This window comes from Carica papaya, chromosome 5, assembly GCF_054855325.1.
Source record: "Carica papaya isolate Zhongbai chromosome 5, ASM5485532v1, whole genome shotgun sequence".
Lineage (NCBI taxonomy): Eukaryota > Viridiplantae > Streptophyta > Magnoliopsida > Brassicales > Caricaceae > Carica > Carica papaya.
The window spans coordinates 27,280,897-27,299,685 of record NC_142313.1 but is presented as its reverse complement, the minus strand read 5'-3'; the positions used below and the strand labels follow the sequence as shown (position 1 = coordinate 27,299,685).

At 46.6% G+C, this 18,789-nt stretch overlaps 2 non-coding genes and 37 pseudogenes across 2 annotated transcripts; all 39 read right to left on the bottom strand.

Annotated features, from left to right (window-relative positions):
* Nucleotides 1-260: 260 nt before the first annotated feature.
* Nucleotides 261-379, bottom strand: LOC148256764 (5S ribosomal RNA; annotated as a pseudogene).
* Nucleotides 380-590: 211 nt separating this feature from the next.
* On the bottom strand, nt 591-709 carry LOC148256763 (5S ribosomal RNA; annotated as a pseudogene).
* A 203-nt stretch (nt 710-912) lies between these two features.
* On the bottom strand, nt 913-1,031 carry LOC148256762 (5S ribosomal RNA; annotated as a pseudogene).
* A 233-nt stretch (nt 1,032-1,264) lies between these two features.
* Nucleotides 1,265-1,384, bottom strand: LOC148256761 (5S ribosomal RNA; annotated as a pseudogene).
* A 209-nt stretch (nt 1,385-1,593) lies between these two features.
* LOC148256760 (5S ribosomal RNA) lies at nt 1,594-1,712 on the bottom strand (annotated as a pseudogene).
* A 204-nt stretch (nt 1,713-1,916) lies between these two features.
* Nucleotides 1,917-2,035, bottom strand: LOC148256759 (5S ribosomal RNA; annotated as a pseudogene).
* A 205-nt stretch (nt 2,036-2,240) lies between these two features.
* LOC148256758 (5S ribosomal RNA) lies at nt 2,241-2,359 on the bottom strand (annotated as a pseudogene).
* Nucleotides 2,360-2,563: 204 nt separating this feature from the next.
* On the bottom strand, nt 2,564-2,682 carry LOC148256757 (5S ribosomal RNA; annotated as a pseudogene).
* A 561-nt stretch (nt 2,683-3,243) lies between these two features.
* On the bottom strand, nt 3,244-3,362 carry LOC148256756 (5S ribosomal RNA; annotated as a pseudogene).
* A 916-nt stretch (nt 3,363-4,278) lies between these two features.
* Nucleotides 4,279-4,397, bottom strand: LOC148256755 (5S ribosomal RNA; annotated as a pseudogene).
* Nucleotides 4,398-5,313: 916 nt separating this feature from the next.
* On the bottom strand, nt 5,314-5,432 carry LOC148256754 (5S ribosomal RNA; annotated as a pseudogene).
* Nucleotides 5,433-6,636: 1,204 nt separating this feature from the next.
* LOC148256753 (5S ribosomal RNA) lies at nt 6,637-6,755 on the bottom strand (annotated as a pseudogene).
* Nucleotides 6,756-6,959: 204 nt separating this feature from the next.
* Nucleotides 6,960-7,078, bottom strand: LOC148256752 (5S ribosomal RNA; annotated as a pseudogene).
* A 563-nt stretch (nt 7,079-7,641) lies between these two features.
* On the bottom strand, nt 7,642-7,760 carry LOC148256751 (5S ribosomal RNA; annotated as a pseudogene).
* Nucleotides 7,761-7,965: 205 nt separating this feature from the next.
* On the bottom strand, nt 7,966-8,084 carry LOC148256750 (5S ribosomal RNA; annotated as a pseudogene).
* A 202-nt stretch (nt 8,085-8,286) lies between these two features.
* LOC148256749 (5S ribosomal RNA) lies at nt 8,287-8,404 on the bottom strand (annotated as a pseudogene).
* A 561-nt stretch (nt 8,405-8,965) lies between these two features.
* On the bottom strand, nt 8,966-9,084 carry LOC148256748 (5S ribosomal RNA; annotated as a pseudogene).
* Nucleotides 9,085-9,286: 202 nt separating this feature from the next.
* On the bottom strand, nt 9,287-9,405 carry LOC148256747 (5S ribosomal RNA). Its single transcript, XR_015819627.1, has one exon. It is a non-coding gene; the product is annotated as a 5S ribosomal RNA (ribosomal RNA).
* A 209-nt stretch (nt 9,406-9,614) lies between these two features.
* On the bottom strand, nt 9,615-9,733 carry LOC148256746 (5S ribosomal RNA; annotated as a pseudogene).
* Nucleotides 9,734-9,936: 203 nt separating this feature from the next.
* LOC148256745 (5S ribosomal RNA) lies at nt 9,937-10,054 on the bottom strand (annotated as a pseudogene).
* A 236-nt stretch (nt 10,055-10,290) lies between these two features.
* LOC148256744 (5S ribosomal RNA) lies at nt 10,291-10,409 on the bottom strand (annotated as a pseudogene).
* Nucleotides 10,410-10,614: 205 nt separating this feature from the next.
* LOC148256743 (5S ribosomal RNA) lies at nt 10,615-10,733 on the bottom strand (annotated as a pseudogene).
* Nucleotides 10,734-10,938: 205 nt separating this feature from the next.
* LOC148256742 (5S ribosomal RNA) lies at nt 10,939-11,057 on the bottom strand (annotated as a pseudogene).
* Nucleotides 11,058-11,617: 560 nt separating this feature from the next.
* On the bottom strand, nt 11,618-11,736 carry LOC148256741 (5S ribosomal RNA; annotated as a pseudogene).
* Nucleotides 11,737-11,941: 205 nt separating this feature from the next.
* On the bottom strand, nt 11,942-12,060 carry LOC148256740 (5S ribosomal RNA; annotated as a pseudogene).
* A 210-nt stretch (nt 12,061-12,270) lies between these two features.
* LOC148256739 (5S ribosomal RNA) lies at nt 12,271-12,389 on the bottom strand (annotated as a pseudogene).
* Nucleotides 12,390-12,595: 206 nt separating this feature from the next.
* LOC148256738 (5S ribosomal RNA) lies at nt 12,596-12,714 on the bottom strand. The gene has a single exon (XR_015820699.1). It is a non-coding gene; the product is annotated as a 5S ribosomal RNA (ribosomal RNA).
* A 209-nt stretch (nt 12,715-12,923) lies between these two features.
* On the bottom strand, nt 12,924-13,042 carry LOC148256737 (5S ribosomal RNA; annotated as a pseudogene).
* A 204-nt stretch (nt 13,043-13,246) lies between these two features.
* On the bottom strand, nt 13,247-13,365 carry LOC148256736 (5S ribosomal RNA; annotated as a pseudogene).
* Nucleotides 13,366-13,887: 522 nt separating this feature from the next.
* LOC148256735 (5S ribosomal RNA) lies at nt 13,888-14,006 on the bottom strand (annotated as a pseudogene).
* Nucleotides 14,007-14,211: 205 nt separating this feature from the next.
* Nucleotides 14,212-14,330, bottom strand: LOC148256734 (5S ribosomal RNA; annotated as a pseudogene).
* Nucleotides 14,331-14,892: 562 nt separating this feature from the next.
* Nucleotides 14,893-15,011, bottom strand: LOC148256733 (5S ribosomal RNA; annotated as a pseudogene).
* A 556-nt stretch (nt 15,012-15,567) lies between these two features.
* On the bottom strand, nt 15,568-15,686 carry LOC148256732 (5S ribosomal RNA; annotated as a pseudogene).
* Nucleotides 15,687-16,248: 562 nt separating this feature from the next.
* On the bottom strand, nt 16,249-16,367 carry LOC148256731 (5S ribosomal RNA; annotated as a pseudogene).
* A 205-nt stretch (nt 16,368-16,572) lies between these two features.
* On the bottom strand, nt 16,573-16,691 carry LOC148256730 (5S ribosomal RNA; annotated as a pseudogene).
* A 206-nt stretch (nt 16,692-16,897) lies between these two features.
* Nucleotides 16,898-17,016, bottom strand: LOC148256729 (5S ribosomal RNA; annotated as a pseudogene).
* A 531-nt stretch (nt 17,017-17,547) lies between these two features.
* LOC148256728 (5S ribosomal RNA) lies at nt 17,548-17,665 on the bottom strand (annotated as a pseudogene).
* Nucleotides 17,666-18,225: 560 nt separating this feature from the next.
* Nucleotides 18,226-18,344, bottom strand: LOC148256727 (5S ribosomal RNA; annotated as a pseudogene).
* Nucleotides 18,345-18,551: 207 nt separating this feature from the next.
* LOC148256726 (5S ribosomal RNA) lies at nt 18,552-18,670 on the bottom strand (annotated as a pseudogene).
* Between the last annotated feature and the right edge of the window lie 119 nt (nt 18,671-18,789).

The window sequence follows — 18,789 nt, the reverse complement described above, 5'->3', positions numbered from 1 at the left end:
ACTTGCAGAGTTCTGATAGAATCCGTTGCATTGGTGCTGGTATTATTGCTCATGTTTCATTCTGCGCTGCAAATACGTACACTTTTTCTCCCTCCATCCCCCCTCCCATCATTTGTTTCCTTATGCGTGCACTCTGCATCCCTCTTTCTCGTTCTAATATCGATTAAAATGCCCCTGCTTCTTGACACACATTTGCGTATAAACCAGTGGACCCTAGTTGCTGTCGCGCGTAACGTCGAACGACCCGTCTGAAAAAAAAATTAGTACGACACGAGGACTTCCCAAGAGGTCACCCATCCGAGTACTACTCTCGCCCAAGCACACTTAATTGCGGAGTTCTGATGGGATCCGGTGCATTACTGCTAGTATAATCGCACCTGTTTAATTTCGCGCTACAAATACATAAACTCATTCTCCGTTCCCCCCCCCCCCCCGTCATTTGTTTCCTTGTGCGTGCGCACTTCACCTCTCGTTCTCGTTCAAATATCAAGTAAAAGGCCACGGCGCCGTGACTCACATTTGCGAATAAATCTGCGGACCATAATTCAAGTCGCGCGTAACGTCGAACGGCACATCTGAAAAAAAGAAAATGGGTGCAACACGAGAACTTCTCAGGAGGTAACCCATCATTGTACTACTTTCGCCAAAGCACACTTAACTGCGGAGTTCTGATGGGATCCGGTGCATTTGTGTTGGTGTGACCGCACCTGTTTAATTTCGTGCTGAAAATACATACACTCCTTCTTCCCTCCCCCCTCCCGTCATTTGTTTCCTTGTGCGTGCACTCTGCATCTCTCCTTCTCGTTCTAATATCGATTAAAATGCCCCTGCTTCTTGACTCACATGTGCGTATAAACCAGCGGACCCTAGTTCCAGACGTGCGTAACGTCAAACGACCCATCTGAAAAAAAATTGGTGCGACACGAGGACTTCCCAGGAGGTCACCCATCCGAGTACTAATCTCGCACAAACACACTTAACAGCGGAGTTCTGATGGGATCTGGTGCATTAGTGGTGGTATGATCGCACCTATTTAGTTTTGCGCTGCAAATACATAAACTCATTCCCCTTTCTTCCCCCTCCCATCATTTGTTTCCTTGTGCGTGCGCACTGCACCTCCCGTTCTCGTTCTAATATCAAGTAAAATGCTACAGCGCCGTGACTCACATTTGCGAACAAACCTGAGGACCATAATACAAGTCGCGCGTAACGTCGAAAGAATCATCTGTAAAAAAATGGGTGCAACACGAGGACTTCACAAGAAAATGGGTGAATATAAGGACTTCGCATGAGGTAACCCATGCTAGTACTACTCTCGCCCAAGCACACTTAACTGCGGAGTTCTGATGGGATCCGGTGCATTAGTGCTAGTATGATCGCACCTGTTTAATTTCGCGCTGCAAATACATAAACTCCTTCTCCTTTCTTCCCCCTCCCGTCATTTGTTTCCTTGTGCGTGCGCACTGTACCTCTCGTCCTCAGTCAAATATCAAGTAAAATGCCACGGCGCCGTGACTCACATTTGTGAATAAATCTGCGGACCATAATTAAAGTCGCGCGTAACGTCGAACGGCACATCTGAAAAAAAGAAAATGGGTACAACACGAGAACATCCCAGGAGGTAACCCATCATTGTACTACTTTCGCCAAAGCACACTTAACTGCGGAGTTCTGATGGGATCTAGTGCATTTGTGCTGGTGTGACTGCACCTGTTTAATTTCGTGCTGAAAATACATACACTCCTTCTTCCCTCCCCCCCTCCCATCATTTGTTTCCTTGTGCGTTCACACTTCACCTCTCATTCTCGTTCTAATAACGGTTAAAATGCTCCTGCTTCTTGACTCACATTTGCGTATAAACCAGCGGACCCTAGTTCCAGACGCGCGTAACGTCGAACGACCCGTCTGAAAAAAAATTAGTGCGACACAAGGACTTCCCAGGAGGTCACCCATCCGAGTACTAATCTCGCCCAAGCACACTTCACTGCGGAGTTCTAATGGGATCCGGTGCATTAGTGCTGGTATGATCGCAACTGTTTAATTTCGCGTTGCAAATACATAAACTCATTCCCCTTTCTTCCCCCTCCCGTCATTTGTTTCCTTGTGCGTGCGCACTGCACCTCCCGTTCTCGTTCTAATAGAGTAAAATGCCACGGCGCCGTGACTCACATTTGCGAATAAACCTGAGGACCATAATTCAAGTCGCGCGTAACGTTGAACGACACATCTGGAAAAAAAAATGTGTGCAACACGAGAACTTCCCCGGAGGTAACCCATCATTGTACTACTTTTGCCAAAGCACACTTAACTGCGGAGTTCTGATGGGATCCGGTTCTTTTGTGCTGGTGTGACCGCACCTGTTTAATTTCGTGCTGAAAATACATACACTCCTTCTTCCCTACCCCCCTCCCATCATTTGTTTCCTTGTGCGTTCACACTGCACCTCTCCTTCTCGTTCTAATATCGATTAAAATGCCCCTGATTCTTGACTCACATTTGCGTATAAACCAGCGGACCCTAGTTCCAGTCACGCGTAACGTCGAACGACCCCTCTGAAAAAAAATTATTGCGATACGAGGACTTCCCAAGAGGTCACACATCCGAGTACTACTCTCGCCCAAGCACACTTCACTGCGGAGTTCTGATGGGATCCGGTGCATTAGTGCTGGTATGATCGCACCTGTTTAATTTTGCTCTGCAAATACATAAACTCATTCCCCTTTCTTCCCCCTCTCGTCATTTGTTTCTTTGTGTGTGCGCACTGCACCTCCCGTTCTCGTTCTAATATCAAGTAAAATGCTACAGCGCTGTGACTCACATTTGCGAATAAACCTGAGGACCATAATTCAAGTCGCACATAACGTTGAAAGAATCATCTGCAAAAAAATGGGTGCAACACGAGAACTTCACAAGAAAATGGGTGGAATATAAGGACTTTGCAGGAGCTAACCCATGCTAGTACTACTCTCGCCCAAGCACCCTTACCTACGGAGTTCTGATAGAATCCGATGCATTAGTGCTGGTATGATCGCAGCTGTTTCATTTCGTGCTGAAAATGCATACACTCTTTCTCCTTCCCTCCCCCTCCCATCATTTGTTTCCTTGTGCGTGCACTCTGCATCTCTCATTCTTGTTCTAATATCGATTAAAATGCTCCTGCTTCTTGACTCACATTTGCGTATAAACTAGTGGACCCTAGTTGCAGTCGCGCATAACGTCGAACGACCAGTCTGAAAAGAAAAATTAGTGCGACACGAGGACTTCCCAGGAGGTCACCCATCCGAGTACTACTCTCGCCCAAGCACACTTAATTGCGGAGTTCTAATGGGATCCGGTGCATTAGTGCTGGTATGATCACACCTGTTTAAATTCGCGCTGCAAATACATAAACTCCTTCTCCTTTCTTCCCCCTCCTGTCATTTGTTTCCTTGTGCGTGCGCACTGCACCTCCCGTGCTCGTTCTAATATCAAGTAAAATGCTACGGTGCCGTGACTCACATTTGCGAATAAACCTGAGGACCATAATTCAAGTCGCGCGTAACGTCGAAAGAATCATCTGCAAAAAATGGGTGCAACACGAGGACTTCCTAAGAAAATGGGTGAAATATAAGGACTTCGCAGGAGGTCACTCATCCTAGAGCTACTCTCGCCCAAGCACCCTAAACTTGCGGAGTTCTGATAGAATCCGTTGCATTGGTGCTGGCATGATTGCTCATGTTTCATTCGGCGCTGCAAATACATACACTTTTTCTCCCTCCATCCCCCCTCCCGTCAATTGTTTCTTTGTGCGTTCACACTGCACCTCTCCTTCTCGTTCTAATATCGATTAAAATGCCCCTGCTTCTTGACTCACATTTGTGAATAAACCTGAGGACCATAATTCAAGTCGCGTGTAACGTCGAAAGAATCATCTGCAAAAAAATGGGTGCAACACGAGGACTTTACAAGAAAATGGGTGAAATATAAGGACTTCGCAGGAGGTAACCCATGCTAGTACTACTATCGCCCAAGCACCCTTACCTATGGAGTTCTGATAGAATCCGATGCATTAGTGCTGGTATGATCGCACCTGTTTCATTTCGTGCTGAAAATACATACACTATTTCTCCTTCCCTCCCCCTCCCGTCATTTGTTTCCTTGTGCGTGCACTCTGCATCTCTCTTTCTCGTTCTAATATCGATTAAAATGTCCTTGCTTCTTGACTCACATTTGCGTATAAACCAGTGGACCCTAGTTGCAGTCGCGCATAACGTCGAACGACCAGTCTGAAAAAAAAAATTAGTGCGACACGAGGACTTCCCAGGAGGTCACCCACCTTAGTATTACTCTCGCCCAAGCACACTTAACTGCAGAGTTCTAATGGGATCTGGTGCATAAGTGCTGGTATGATCGCACCTGTTTAATTTCGCGCTGCAAATACATAAACTCCTTCTCCTTTCTTCCCCCTCCTGTCATTTGTTTCCTTGTGCGTGCGCACTGCACCTCACGTTCTCGTTCAAATAACAAGTAAAATGCCACGGTGCCGTGACTCACATTTGCGAATAAACCTGAGGACCATAATTCAAGTCGCGCGTAACGTCGAAAGAATCATCTGCAAAAAATGGGTGCAACACGAGGACTTCCTAAGAAAATGGGTGAAATATAAGGACTTCGCAGGAGGTCACTCATCCTAGAGCTACTCTCGCCCAAGCAACCTAAACTTGCGGAGTTCTGATAGAATCCGTTGCATTGGTGCTGGCATGATTGCTCATGTTTCATTCGGCGCTGCAAATACATACACTTTTTCTCCCTCCATCCCCCCTCCCGTCAATTGTTTCTTTGTGCGTTCACACTGCACCTCTCCTTCTCGTTCTAATATCGATTAAAATGCCCCTGCTTCTTGACTCACATTTGTGAATAAACCTGAGGACCATAATTCAAGTCGCGTGTAACGTCGAAAGAATCATCTGCAAAAAAATGGGTGCAACACGAGGACTTTACAAGAAAATGGGTGAAATATAAGGACTTCGCATGAGGTAACCCATGCTAGTACTACTCTCGCCCAGGCACCCTTACCTATGGAGTTCTGATAGAATCCGATGCATTAGTGCTGGTATGATCGCACCTGTTTCATTTCGTGCTGAAAATACATACACTATTTCTCCTTCCCTCCCCCTCCCGTCATTTGTTTCCTTGTGGGTGCACTCTGCATCTCTCTTTCTCGTTCTAATATCGATTAAAATGCCCTTGCTTATTGACTCACATTTGCGTATAAACCAGTGGACCCTAGTTGCAGTCGCGCATAACGTCGAACGACCAGTCTGAAAAAAAAAATTAGTGCGACACGAGGACTTCCCAGGAGGTCACCCATCATAGTATTACTCTCGCCCAAGCACACTTAACTGCAGAGTTCTAATGGGATCTGGTGCATAAGTGCTGGTATGATCGCACCTGTTTAATTTCGCGCTGCAAATACATAAACTCCTTCTCCTTTCTTCCCCCTCCCGTCATTTGTTTCCTTGTGCGTGCGCACTACACCTCACGTTCTCGTTCAAATATCAAGTAAAATGCCACGGTGCCGTGACTCACATTTGCGAATAAATCTGCAGACCATAATTAAAGTCGCGCGTAACGTCGAACGGCACATCTGAAAAAAAGAAAATGGGTGCAACACGAGAACTTCCTAAGAAAATGGGTGAAATATAAGGACTTCGCAGGAGGTCACCCATCCTAGTGCTACTCTCGTCCAAGCACCCTTAACTTGCGGAGTTCTGAAAGAATCCGTTGCATTGGTGCTGGTATGATTGCTCATGTTTCATTCTGCGCTGCAAATACATACACTTTTTCTCCCTCCATCCCCCCTCCCGTCATTTGTTTCATTGTGTGTGCACTCTGCACCTCCCGTACTCGTTCTAATATCAAGTAAAATGCCACGACGCCGTGACTCACATTTGCGAATAAACCTGCGGACCATAAATCAAGTCACGCGTAACGTCAAAAGAATTCTGATGAACCATTCGAGTACTAATCTCGCCCAAGCACGCTTAACTGCAGAGTTCTGATGGGATCCAGTGCATTAGTGCTGGTATGATGCCACTTGTTTAATTTTGCGATTCAAATACATACACTCCTTCCCTTTTCTTCCTCCTCCCGTAATTTGTTTACTTGTGAGTGCGCACTGCACCTCCCGTACTCGTTCTAATATCAAGTAAAATGCCACGACGCCGTGACTCACATTTGCGAATAAACATGCGGACCATAAATCAAGTCGCGCATAACGTCGAAAGAATCATCTGCAAAAAGATGGGTGCAACACGAGGACCCCAAGAAAATGGGTGAAATATAAGGAATTCGCAGGAGGTCACCCATCCGAGTACTTTTCTCGCCCAAGTACCCTTAACTGCGGAGTTCTGATAGAATCCGTTGCATTAGTGCTGGTATGATCCCTCATGTTTCATTCTGCACTGCAAATACATACACTCTTTCTCCTCCTATCCCCCCTCCCGTTATTTGTTTCCTTGTGCGTGCACTCTACATCTCTCTTTCTCGTTCTAATATCAAGTAATATGCCCCGGCACCGTGACTCACCTTTGCAAATGAACCAGCGGTTTATAATTCCATTCGAGCGTAACATCGAACAACCCATCCGAGAAAAAAAAGGTGCAACACGAGGGCTTCCCAAGCGGTCACCCATCCGATTACTACTCTCGCCCAAGCACACCTAACTGCGGAGTTCTGATGGGATCCGGGGCTTTAGTGCTGGTATGATCGCACCTGTTTAATTTCGCGCTGCAAATACATACACTCCTTCTCCTTTCTTCCCCCACCGTCATTTGTTTCCTTGTGCGTTCACACTCCATCTCTCCTTCTCGTTCTAATCTCGATTAAAATGCCCCTACTTCTTGACTCACATTTGCGTATAAACCAGCGGACCCTAGTTCTAGACGCGCGTAACGTCGAACGACCCGTCTGAAAAAAAATTGGTGCGACACGAGGACTTCCTAGGAGGTCACCAATCCGAGTACTACTCTCGCCCAAGCACACTTAACTGCGGAGTTCTGATGGGATCCGGCGCATTAGTGCTGGTATGATCGCACCCGTTTAATTCCGCGCTGCAAATACATAAACTCCTTCTCCTTTCTTTCCCCTCCCATCATTTGTTTCCTTGTGCGTGCGCACTGCACCTCCCGTGCTCGTTCTAATATCAAGTAAAATGCTAAGGTGCCGTGACTCACATTTGTGAATAAACCTGAAGACCATAATTCAAGTCGCGCGTATCGTCGAAAGAATCATCTGCAAAAAAATGGGCGCAACACGAGGACTTCCTAAGAAAATGGGTGAAATATAAGGACTTCGCAGGAGGTCACCCATCCTAGTGCTACTCTCGCCCTAGCACCCTTAACTTGCGGAGTTCTGATAGAATCCGTTGCATTGGTGCTGGTATGATTGCTCATGTTTCATTCTGCGCTGCAAATACATACACTTTTTCTCCCTCCAACCCCCCTCCCGTCATTTGTTTCCTTGTGCGTGCACTCTGCATCTCTCCTTTTCGTTTTAATATCGATTAAAATGCCCCTGTTTCTTGACTCACATTTGAGTATAAACAAGTGGACCCTAGTTTTAGTCGCGCGTAACGTCAACCGACCCGTCTGAAAAAAAAAATTAATGCGACACGAGGACTTCCCAGGAGGTCACCCATTCGAGTACTACTCTCGCCCAAGCACACTTAACTGCGGAGTTCTGATGGGATCCGATGCATTAGTGTTGGTATGATCGCACCTGTTTAATTTCGCGCTGCAAATACATAAACTCCTTCACCTTTCTTCCCCCTCCCGTCATTTGTTTCCTTGTGCGTGCACTCTGCATCTCTCTTTCTCGTTCTAATAGAAAGTAATATGCCCCGGCACCGTGACTAACCTTTGCAAATGAACCAGCAGTTTATAATTCCATTCGCGTGTAACGTCGAACAACCCATCTGAAAAAAAATAGGTGCAACACGAGGGCTTCCTAGGTGGTCACCCATCCGAGTACTACTCTCGCCCAAGCACACTTAACTGCGGAGTTCTGATGGGATCCGGGGCTTTAGTGCTGCTATGATCGCACCTCTTTAATTTCGCGTTGCAAATACATACACTCCTCCTTTCTTCCCCCTCCCGTCATTTGTTTCCTTGTGCGTTCACACTACACCTCTCATTCTCGTTCTAATATCGATTAAAATGCCCCTGATTCTTGACTCACATTTGCGTATAAACCAGCGGACCATAGTTACAGTCGCGCGTAACGTCGAACGACCCATTTGAAAAAAAATTATTGCGATACTAGGACTTCACAAGAGGTCATCCATCCGAGTACTACTCTCGCCCAAGCACGCTTAACTGCAGAGTTCTGATGGGATCCAGTGCATTAGTGCTGGTATGATGCCACTTGTTTAATTTTGCGCTTCAAATACATACACTCATTCTCTTTTCGTCATCCTCCCGTCATTTGTTTCCTTGTGCGTGCGCACTGCACCTCCCGTACTCGTTCTAATATCAAGTAAAATGCCACGGCGCCGTGACTCACATTTGCGAATAAACCTGCGGACCATAAATCAAGTCGCGCGTAACGTCGAAAGAATCATCTGCAAAAAGATGGGTGCAACACGAGGACCTCCCAAGAAAATAGGTTAAATAAAAGGACTTCGCATGAGGTCACCCATTCGAGTACTTTTCTCGCCCAAGCACCCTTAACTGCGGAGTTCTGATAGAATCCGTTGCATTAGTGCTGGTATGATCCCTCATGTTTCATTCTGCACTGCAAATACATACACTCTTTCTCCTCCCATCCACCCTCCCGTCATTTGTTTCCTTGTGCGTGCACTCTGCATCTCTCTTTCTCGTTCTAATATTAAGTAATATGCTCCGGCACCGTGACTCACCTTTGCAAATGAACCAGTGGTTTATAATTCCATTCGCGCGTAACGTCGAACAACCCATCCGAAAAAAAATTGGTGCAACACGAGAGCTTCCCAGGTGGTCACCCATCTGAGTACTACTCTCGCCCAAGCACACTTAACTGCGGAGTTCTGATGGGATCTGGGGCTTTAGTGCTGCTATGATCGCACCTCTTTAATTTCGCGTTGCAAATACATACACTCCTCCTTTCTTCCCCCTCCCGTCATTTGTTTCCTTGTGCGTTCACACTTCACCTCTCATTCTCGTTCTAATATCGATTAAAATGCCCATGCTTCTTGACTCACATTTGCGTATAAACCAGCGGACCCTAGTTCCAGACGCGCGTAACATCGAACAACCAGTCTGAAAAAAAATTGGTGCAACATGAGGACTTCCCAGGAGGTCACCCATCCGAGTACTACTCTCACCCAAGCACACTTAACTGCGGAGTTCTGATGGGATCCGGTGCATTAGTGCTGGTATAATCGCACCTGTTTAATTTCGCGCTGCAAATACATAAACTCCTTCTCCTTTCTTCCCCTTCCCGTCATTTGTTTCCTTTTGCGTGCGCACTGTACCTCTCGTTCTCGTACAAATATCAAGTAAAATGCCACGGCGTCGTGACTCACATTTGCGAATAAATCTGCGGACCATAATTCAAGTCGCGCGTAACATCGAACGGCACATCTGAAAAAAAGAAAATGGGTGCAACACGAGAACTTCCCAGGAGGTAACCCATCATTGTACTACTTTCGCTAAAACACACTTAACTGCGGAGTTCTGATGGGATCCGGTGCATTTGTGCTGGTGTGACCGCACCTGTTTAATTTCGTGCTGAAAATACATACACTCCTTCTTCCCTTCCCCCCACCCATCATTTGTTTCCTTGTGCGTTCACACTGCACCTCTCCTTCTCGTTCTAATATCGATTAAAATGCCCCTGATTCTTGACTCACATTTGCGTATAAACCAGCGGACCATAGTTCCAGTCACCCGTAACGTCGAACGACCCATCTAAAAAAAATTGTTGCGATACGAGGACTTCCCAAGAGGTCACCCATCCGAGTACTACTCTCGCCCAAGTACACTTAGCTGCAGAGTTCTGATGGGATCCAGTGCATCAGTGCTGGTATGATGCCACTTGTTTAATTTTGCGCTTCAAATACTTACACTCCTTCTCTTTTCTGCCTCCTCCCGTCATTTGTTTCCTTGTGCATGCGCACTGCACCTCCCGTACTCGTTCTAATATCAAGTAAAATGCCACGGCGCCGTGACTCACATTTGCAAATAAACCTGCGGACCATAAATCAAGTCGCGCGTAACGTCGAAAGAATAATCTGCAAAAAGATGGGTGCAACACGAGAACCTCCAAAGAAAATGGGTGCAACACGAGAACTTCTCAAGTGGTCACCCATCCGAGTACTACTCTCGCCCAAACACACTTAACTGCGGAGTTGTGATGGGATTGGTTGCATTAGTGCTGGTATGATCGCACCTGTTTCATTCTGCACTGCAAATACATAAACTCCTTCTCCTCCCTTCCCCCCTCCCGTCATTTGTTTCCTTGTGCGTGAACTCTGCATCTCTCTTTCTCGTTCTAATATCAAGTAATATGCCCCGGCACGGTGACTCACCTTTGCAAATGAACCAGCGGTTTATAATTCCATTCGCGCGTAACGTCGAACAACCCATCCGAAAAAAATAGGTGCAACACGAGGGCTTCCCAAGTTGTCACCCATCCGAGTAATACTCTCGCCCAAGCACACTTAAGTGCGGAATTCTGATGGGATCCGGGGCTTTAGTGCTGGTATGATCGCACCTGTTTAATTTCGCGCTGCAAATACATACACTCCTTCTCTTTTCTTCCCCCTCCGGTCATTTGTTTCCTTGTGCGTTCACACTTCACCTCTCATTCTCGTTCTAATATCGATTAAAATGCCCCTGCTTCTTGACTCACATTTGCGTATAAACCAGCGGACCCTAGTTCCAGACGCGCGTAATGTCGAACGACCCGTTTGAAAAAAAATTGGTGCGACACGAGGACTTCCTAGGAGGTCACCCATCCGAGCACTAATCTCGCCCAAGCACACATAACTGCGGAGTTCTGATGGGATCCGGTGCATTACTGCTGGTGTGATCGCACCTGTTTAATTTCCCGCTGCAAATACATAAACTCATTCCCCTTTCTTGCCCCTCCCGTCATTTGTTTCCTTGTGCGTGCGCACTGCAGCTCCCGTTCTCGTTCTAATATCAAGTAAAATGCCACGGCGCCGTGACTCACATTAGCGAATAAACCTGCGGACCATAAATCAAGTCGCGCGTAACGTCGAAAGAATCATCTGCAAAAAGATGGTTGCAACACGAGGACCTCCTAAGAAAATGGGTGAAATATAAGGACTTCGCAGGAGGTCACCCATCCGAGTACTTTTCTCGCCCAAGCACCTTTAACTGCAGAGTTCTGATAGAATCCATTGCATTAGTGCTGGTATGATCCCTCATGTTTCATTCTGCACTGCAAATACATACACTCTTTCTCCTCCCATCCCCCCTCCCGTCATTTGTTTCCTTGTGCGTGCACTCTGCATCTCTCTTTCTCGTTCTAATATCAAGTAATATGCCCCAGCACCGTGACTTACCTTTGCAAATGAACCAGCAGTTTATAATTCCATTCGCGCGTAACGTCGAATAACCCATCCGAAAAAAAATAGGTGCAACACGAGGGCTTCCCAAGTGGTCACTCATCCGAGTACTACCCTCGCCAGAGCACACATAACTACGGAGTTCTGATGGGATCCGGGGCTTTAGTGCTGGTATGATCGCACCTGTTTAATTTCGCGCTACAAATACATACACTCCTTCTCCATTCTTGCCCCTCCGGTCATTTGTTTGCTTGTGCGTTCACACTTCACTTCTCATTCTCGTTCTAATATCGATTAAAATGCCCCTGTTTCTTGACTCACATTTGCGTATAAACCAGCGGACCCTAGTTCCAGTGTCGCGTAACGTCGAACGACCCGTCTGAAAAAAAATTGGTGCGACACGAGGACTTCCCAAGAGGTCACCCATCCGAGTACTACTCTCGCCCAAGCACACTTAACTACGCAGTTCTGATGGGATCCGGTGCATTACTGCTGGAATGATTGCACCTGTTTAATTTCCCGCTGCAAATACAGAAACTCATTCCCCTTTCGTCCCCCTCTGGTCATTTGTTTCCTTGTGCGTGCGCACTGCAGCTCCCGTTCTCGTTCTAATATCAAGTAAAATGTTACAGCGCCGTGACTCACATTTGCGAAAAAATCTGAGGACCATAATTAAAGTTGCGCGTAACGTCGAACGGCACATCTGAAAAAAAAGAAAATGGGTGCAACAAGAGAACTTCCCAGGAGGTAACCCATCATTGTACTACTTTCGTCAAAGCACACTTAACTGCGGAGTTCTGATGGAATCCGGTGCATTTGTGCTGGTGTGACCGCACCTGTTTAATTTCGGGCTGAAAATACATACATTCCTTCTTCCCTCCCCCCCTCCCATCATTTGTTTCCTTGTGCATTCACACTGCACCTCTCCTTCTCGTTCTAATATCGATTAAAATGGCCCAGATTCTTGACTCACATTTGCGTATAAACCAGCGGATTATAGTTCCAGTCGCGCGTAACGTCGAACAACCCGTCTGAAAAAAAAAATTAGTGCGACACGAGGACTTTCCAGGAGGTCACCCATCCAAGTACTACTCTCGCCCAAGCACACTTAACTGCGGAGTTCTGATGGGATCCGGTGCATTAGTGCTGGTTTGATCGCACCCATTTAATTTCGCGCTGCAAATACATAAACTCCTTCTCCTTTCTTCCCCCTCCCGTCATTTGTTTCCTTGTGCGTGCGCACTGCACCTCTCATTCTCGTTTAAATATCAAGTAAAATACCACAGCGCCGTGACTCACATTTGCGAATAAATCTGCGGACCATAATTAAAGTCGCGCGTAACGTCGAACGGTACATCTGAAAAAAAGAAAATGGGTGCAACACGAGAACTTCCCTGGAGGTAATCCATCATTGTACAACTTTCACCAAAGCACACTTAACTGCGGAGTTCTGATGGGATCCGGTGCATTTGTGCTGGTGTGACCGCACCTGTTTAATTTCGTGCTGAAAATACATACACTCCTTCTTCCCTCCCCCCCTCCCATCATTTGTTTCCTTGTGCGTTCACACTGCACCTCTCCTTCTCATTCTAATATCGATTAAAATACCCCTGATTCTTGACTCACATTTGCGTATAAACCAGCGGACCATAGTTCCAGTCGCGCGTAACGTCGAACGACCTGTCTGAAAAAAAATTTGTGCAACACAAGGATTTCCCAAGAGGTCACCCATCCGAGTACTACTCTCGCCCAAGCACACTTAACTGCAGAGTTCTGATGGGATCCAGTGCATTAGTGCTGGTATGATCGCACCCGTTTAATTTCGCGCTGCAAATACATAAACTCCTTCTCCTTTCTTCCCCTTCCCGTCATTTGTTTCCTTGTGCGTGCGCACTGCACCTCCCGTGCTCGTTCTAATATCAAGTAAAATACAACGGTGTCGTGACTCACATTTGCGAATAGACCTAAGGACCATAATTCAAGTCGCGCGTAACGTCGAAAGAATCATCTGCAAAAAAATGGGTGCAACACGAGGACTTCACAAGAAAATGGGTGAAATATAACGACTTCGCAGGAGGTAACCCATGCTAGTACTATTCTCGCCCAAGCACCCTTACCTACGGAGTTCTGATAGAATCCGATGCATTAGTGCTGGTATGACCGCACCTGTTTAATTTCATGCTGAAAATACATACATTCCTTCTTCCCTCCCCCCTCCCATCATTTGTTTTCTTGTGCATTCACACTGCACCTCTCCTTCTCGTTCTAATATCGATTAAGGAGTGTATGTATAATTCCATTCGCGCGTAACGTCAAACAACCCATCCGAAAAAAAATAGGTGCAACACGAGGGCTTCCCAAGTGGTCACCCATCCGAGTATTACTCTCGCCCAAGCACACTTAACTGCGGAGCTCTGATGGGATGCCGAGCTTTAGTGCTGGTATGATCGCACCTGTTTAATTTCGCGCTGCAAATACATACACTCCTTCTCCTTTCTTCCCCCTCCCGTCATTTGTTTCCTTGTGCGTTCACACTTCACCTCTCATTCTCGTTCTAATATCGATTAAAATGCCCCTGCTTCTTGACTCACATTTGCGTATAAACCAGCAGACCCTAGTTCCAGACGCGCGTAACGTCGAACGACCCGTCTGAAAAAAAATTGGTGCGACACGAGGACTTCCCAGGAGGTCACCCATCCGAGTACTAATCTCGTCCAAGCACACTTCACTGCGAAGTTCTGAGGGGATCCGATGCATTAGTGCTGGTATGATCGCACCTTTTTAATTTTGCACTGCAAATACATAAACTCATTCCCCTTTCTTCCCCCTCCCGTCATTTGTTTCCTTGTGCGTGCGCACTGCACCTCCCGTTCTCGTTCTAATATCAAGTAAAATGCTACGGTGCCGTGACTCACATTTGCGAATAAACCTGAAGACCATAATTCAAGTCGCGCGTATCGTCGAAAGAATCATCTGAAAAAAATGGGTGCAACACGAGAACTTCCTAAGAAAATGGGTGAAATATAAGGACTTCGCAGGAGGTCACCCATCCTAGTGCTACTCTCGCCCAAGCATCCTTAACTTGCAGAGTTCTGATAGAATCCGTTGCATTGGTGTTGGTATGATTGCTCATGTTTCATTCTGCGCTTCAAATACATACATTTTTTCTCCCTCCATCCCCCCTCCCGTCATTTGTTTCCTTGTGCGTGCACTCTCCATCTCTCTTTCTCGTTCTAATATTAATTAAAATGCCCCTGCTTCTTGACTAACATTTGCGTATAAACCAGTGGACCATAGTTCCAGTCGCGCGTAACGTCAAACGACCCGTCTGAAAAAAAAAATTAGTGCGACACGAGGACTTCTCAGGAGGTCACCCATCCGAGTACTACTCTCGCCCAAGCACACTTAAATGCGGAGTTCTGATGGGATCTGGTGCATTAGTGCTGGTATGATCGCAGCTGTTTAATTTTGCGCTGCAAATACATAAACTCATTCCCCTTTCTTCCCCCTCCCGTCATTTGTTTCCTTGTGCGCGCGCACTGCACCTCCCGTTCTCGTTCTAATATCAAGTAAAATTCTACAGCGCCGTGACTCACATTTGTGAATAAACCTGAGGACTATAATTCAAGTCGCGCGTAACGTCGAAAGAATCATCTGCAAAAAAATGAGTGCAACACGAGGACTTCACAAGAAAATGGGTGAAATATAAGGACTTCACAGGAGGTAACCCATGCTTGTACTACTCTCGCCCAAGCACCCTTACCTACGGAGTTCTGATAGAATCCGTTGCATTAGTGCTAGTATGATCACACCTGTTTCATTTCGCGCTGAAAATACATACACTCCTCCTTCCCTCCCCCTCCCATCAATTGTTTCCTTGTGCGTTCACACAGCACCTCTCCTTCTCGTTCTAATATCGATTAAAATGCATTTGCTTCTTGACTCACAATTGCGTATAAACGACCAGACCCCAGTTCCAGTCGCGCGTAACGTCGAACGACCCGTCTGAAAAAAAATTGGTACGACACGAGGACTTCCCAGGAGGTCACCCATCCGAGTACTACTCTCGTCCGAGCACACTTAACTGCGGAGTTCTGGTGGGATCCGGTGCATTAGTGCTAGTATGATCGCACTAGTTTAATTTTGCGCTGCAAATACATAAACTCCTTCTCCTTTCTTCCCCTTCCCGTCATTTGTTTCCTTGTGCGTGCGCACTGCACCTCCCGTACTCGTTCTAATATCAAGTAAAATGCTACGGTGCCATGACTCACATTTGCGAATAAACCTGAGGACCATAATTCAAGTCGCGCGTATCGTCGAAAGAATCATCTGCAAAAAAATGGGTGCAACACGAGGACTTCCTAAGAAAAAGGGTGAAATATAAGGACTTCGCATGAGGTCACCCATCCTAGTGCTACTCTCGCCCAAGCACCCTTAACTTGCGGAGTTCTGATAGAATCCGTTGCATTGGTGCTGGTATGATTGCTCATGTTTCATTCTGCGCTGCAAATACATACACTTTTTCTCCCTCCATCCCCCCTCCTGTCATTTGTTTACTTGTGCGTGCACTCTGCATCTCCCCTTCTCGTTCTAATATCGATTAAAATGCCCCTGCTTCTTGACTCACATTTGCGTATAAAGCAGTGGACCCTCGTTCCAGTCGCGCTTAACGTCGAACGACCCGTCTGAAAAAAAAATTAGTGCGACACGAGGACTTCCCAGGAGGTCACCCATCCGAGTACTACTCTCGCACAAACACAATTAACTGCGGAGTTCTGATGGGATCCGGTGCATTAGTGCTGGTATGATCGCACCCGTTTAATTTTGCGTTGCAAATACATAAACTCTTTCTCCTTCCATCCCCCTCCCGTCATTTGTTTCCTTGTGCGTGCACTCTGCATCTCTCTTTCTCGTTCTAATATCAAGTAATATGCCCCGGCACCGTGACTCACCTTTGTAAATGAACCAGCGTTTTATAATTCCATTCGCGCGTAATGTCGAACAACCCATCCGAAAAAAAATAGGAGCAACACGAGAGCTTCCCAGGTGGTCACACATCCGAGTACTACTCTCGCCCAAGCACACTTAACTGCGGAGTTCTGATGGGATCCGGAGCTTTAGTGCTGGTAGGATCGCACCTGTTTAATTTCGCGCTGCAAATACATACACTCCTTCTCTTTTCTTCCCCCTCCCGTCATTTGTTTCCTTGTGCGTGCGCACTGCACCTCTCGTTCTCGTTCAAATATCAAGTAAAATGCCACGGCGTCGTGACTCACATTTGCGAATGAATCTGCGGACCATAATTAAAGTCGCACGTAACGTCGAACGACCCGTCTGAAAAAAAAATTAGTGCGACACGAGGACTTCCCAGGAGGTCTCCAATCCGAGTACTACTCTCGCCCAAGCACACTTAACTGCGGAGTTCTGATGGGATCCAGTGCAATAGTGCTGGTATGATCGCACCTGTTTAATTTTTCGCTTCAAATACATAAACTCCTTATCCTTTCTTCCCCTTCCCGTCATTTGTTTCCTTGTGCGTGCGCACTGCACCTCTCGTTCTCGTTCAAATATCAAGTAAAATGCCACGGCGCCGTGACTCACATTTGCGAATAAATCTGCGGACCATAATTAAAGTCGCGCGTAACGTCGAATGACACATCTGAAAAAAGAAAAATGGGTGCAACACGAGAACTTCCCATGAGGTAACCCATCATTGTACTACTTTCACCAAAGCACACTAAACTGCGGAGTTCTGATGGGATGCGGTGAATTTGTGCTGGTGTGTCCGCACCTGTTTAATTTCGTGCTGAAAATACATACACTCCTTCTTCCCTCCCCCCTCCCATCATTTGTTTCCTTGTGCGTTCACACTGCACCTCTCCTTCTCATTCTAATATCGATTAAAATGCCCCTGATTCTTGACTCACATTTGCGTATATACCAGCGGACCATAGTTCCAGTCGCGTGTAACGTCGAACGACCCATCTGCAAAAAAATTGTTGCGATACGAGAACTTCCCAAGAGGTCACCCATCCGAGTACTACTCTCGCCCAAGCACACTTAACTGCAGAGTTCTGATGGGATCCAGTGCATTAGTGCTGGTATGATGCCACTTGTTTAATTTTGCGCTTCAAATACATACACTCATTCTCTTTTATTCCACCTCCCGTCATTTGTTTCCTTGTGCGTGCGCACTGCACCTCCGTACTCGTTCTAATATTAAGTAAAATGCCACTGCGCCGTGACTCACATTTGCGAATAAACCTGCGGACCATAAATCAAGTCGCGCGTAACATCGAAAGAATCATCTGCAAAAAGATGGGTGCAACACGAGGACCGCCCAAGAAAATGGGTGAAATATAAGGACTTCGCAGGAGGTCACCCATCCGAGTACTTTTCTCGCCCAAGCACCCTTAACTGCGTAGTTCTGATAGAATCTGTTGCATTAGTGCTGGTATGATCCCTCATGTTTCATTCTGCACTGCAAATACATACACTCTTTCTCCTCCCATCCCCCCTCCCGTCATTTGTTTCCTTGTGCGTGCACTCTGCATCTCTCTTTCTCGTTCTAATATCTAGTAATATGTCCCGGCACCATGACTCACATTTGCAAATGAACTAGCGGTTTATAATTCCATTCGCGCGTAACGTCGATCAACCCATCCGAAAAGAAATAGATGCAACACGAGAGCTTCCCTGGTGGTCACACATCCGAGTACTACTCTCGCCCAAGCACACTTAACTGCGGAGTTCTGATGGGATCCGGAGCTTTAGTGCTGGTATGATCGCACCTGTTTAAGTTCGCGCTGTAAATGCATACACTCCTTCTCTTTTCTTCCCCCTCCTGTCATTTGTTTCCTTGTGCGTGCGCACTGCACCTCTCGTTCTCGTTCTAATATCGATTAAAATGCCCCTGCTTCTAGACTCACATTTGCGCATAAACCAGCGGACCCTAGTTCCAGTCGCGCGTAACGTCGAACGACCCGTCTGAAAAAAAAAATTAGTGCGACACGAGGACTTCTCAGGAGGTCACCCATCCGAGTACTAGTCTCGCCCAAGCACACTTAACTGCAGAGTTCTAATGGGATCCGGTGCATTAGTGCTGGTATGATTTCATCTGTTTAATTTCGCGCTGCAAATAGATAAACTCATTCCCCTTTCGTCCCCCTCCCGTCATTTGTTTCCTTGTGCGTGCGCACTGCAGCTCCCGTTCTCGTTCTAATATCAAGTAAAATGCT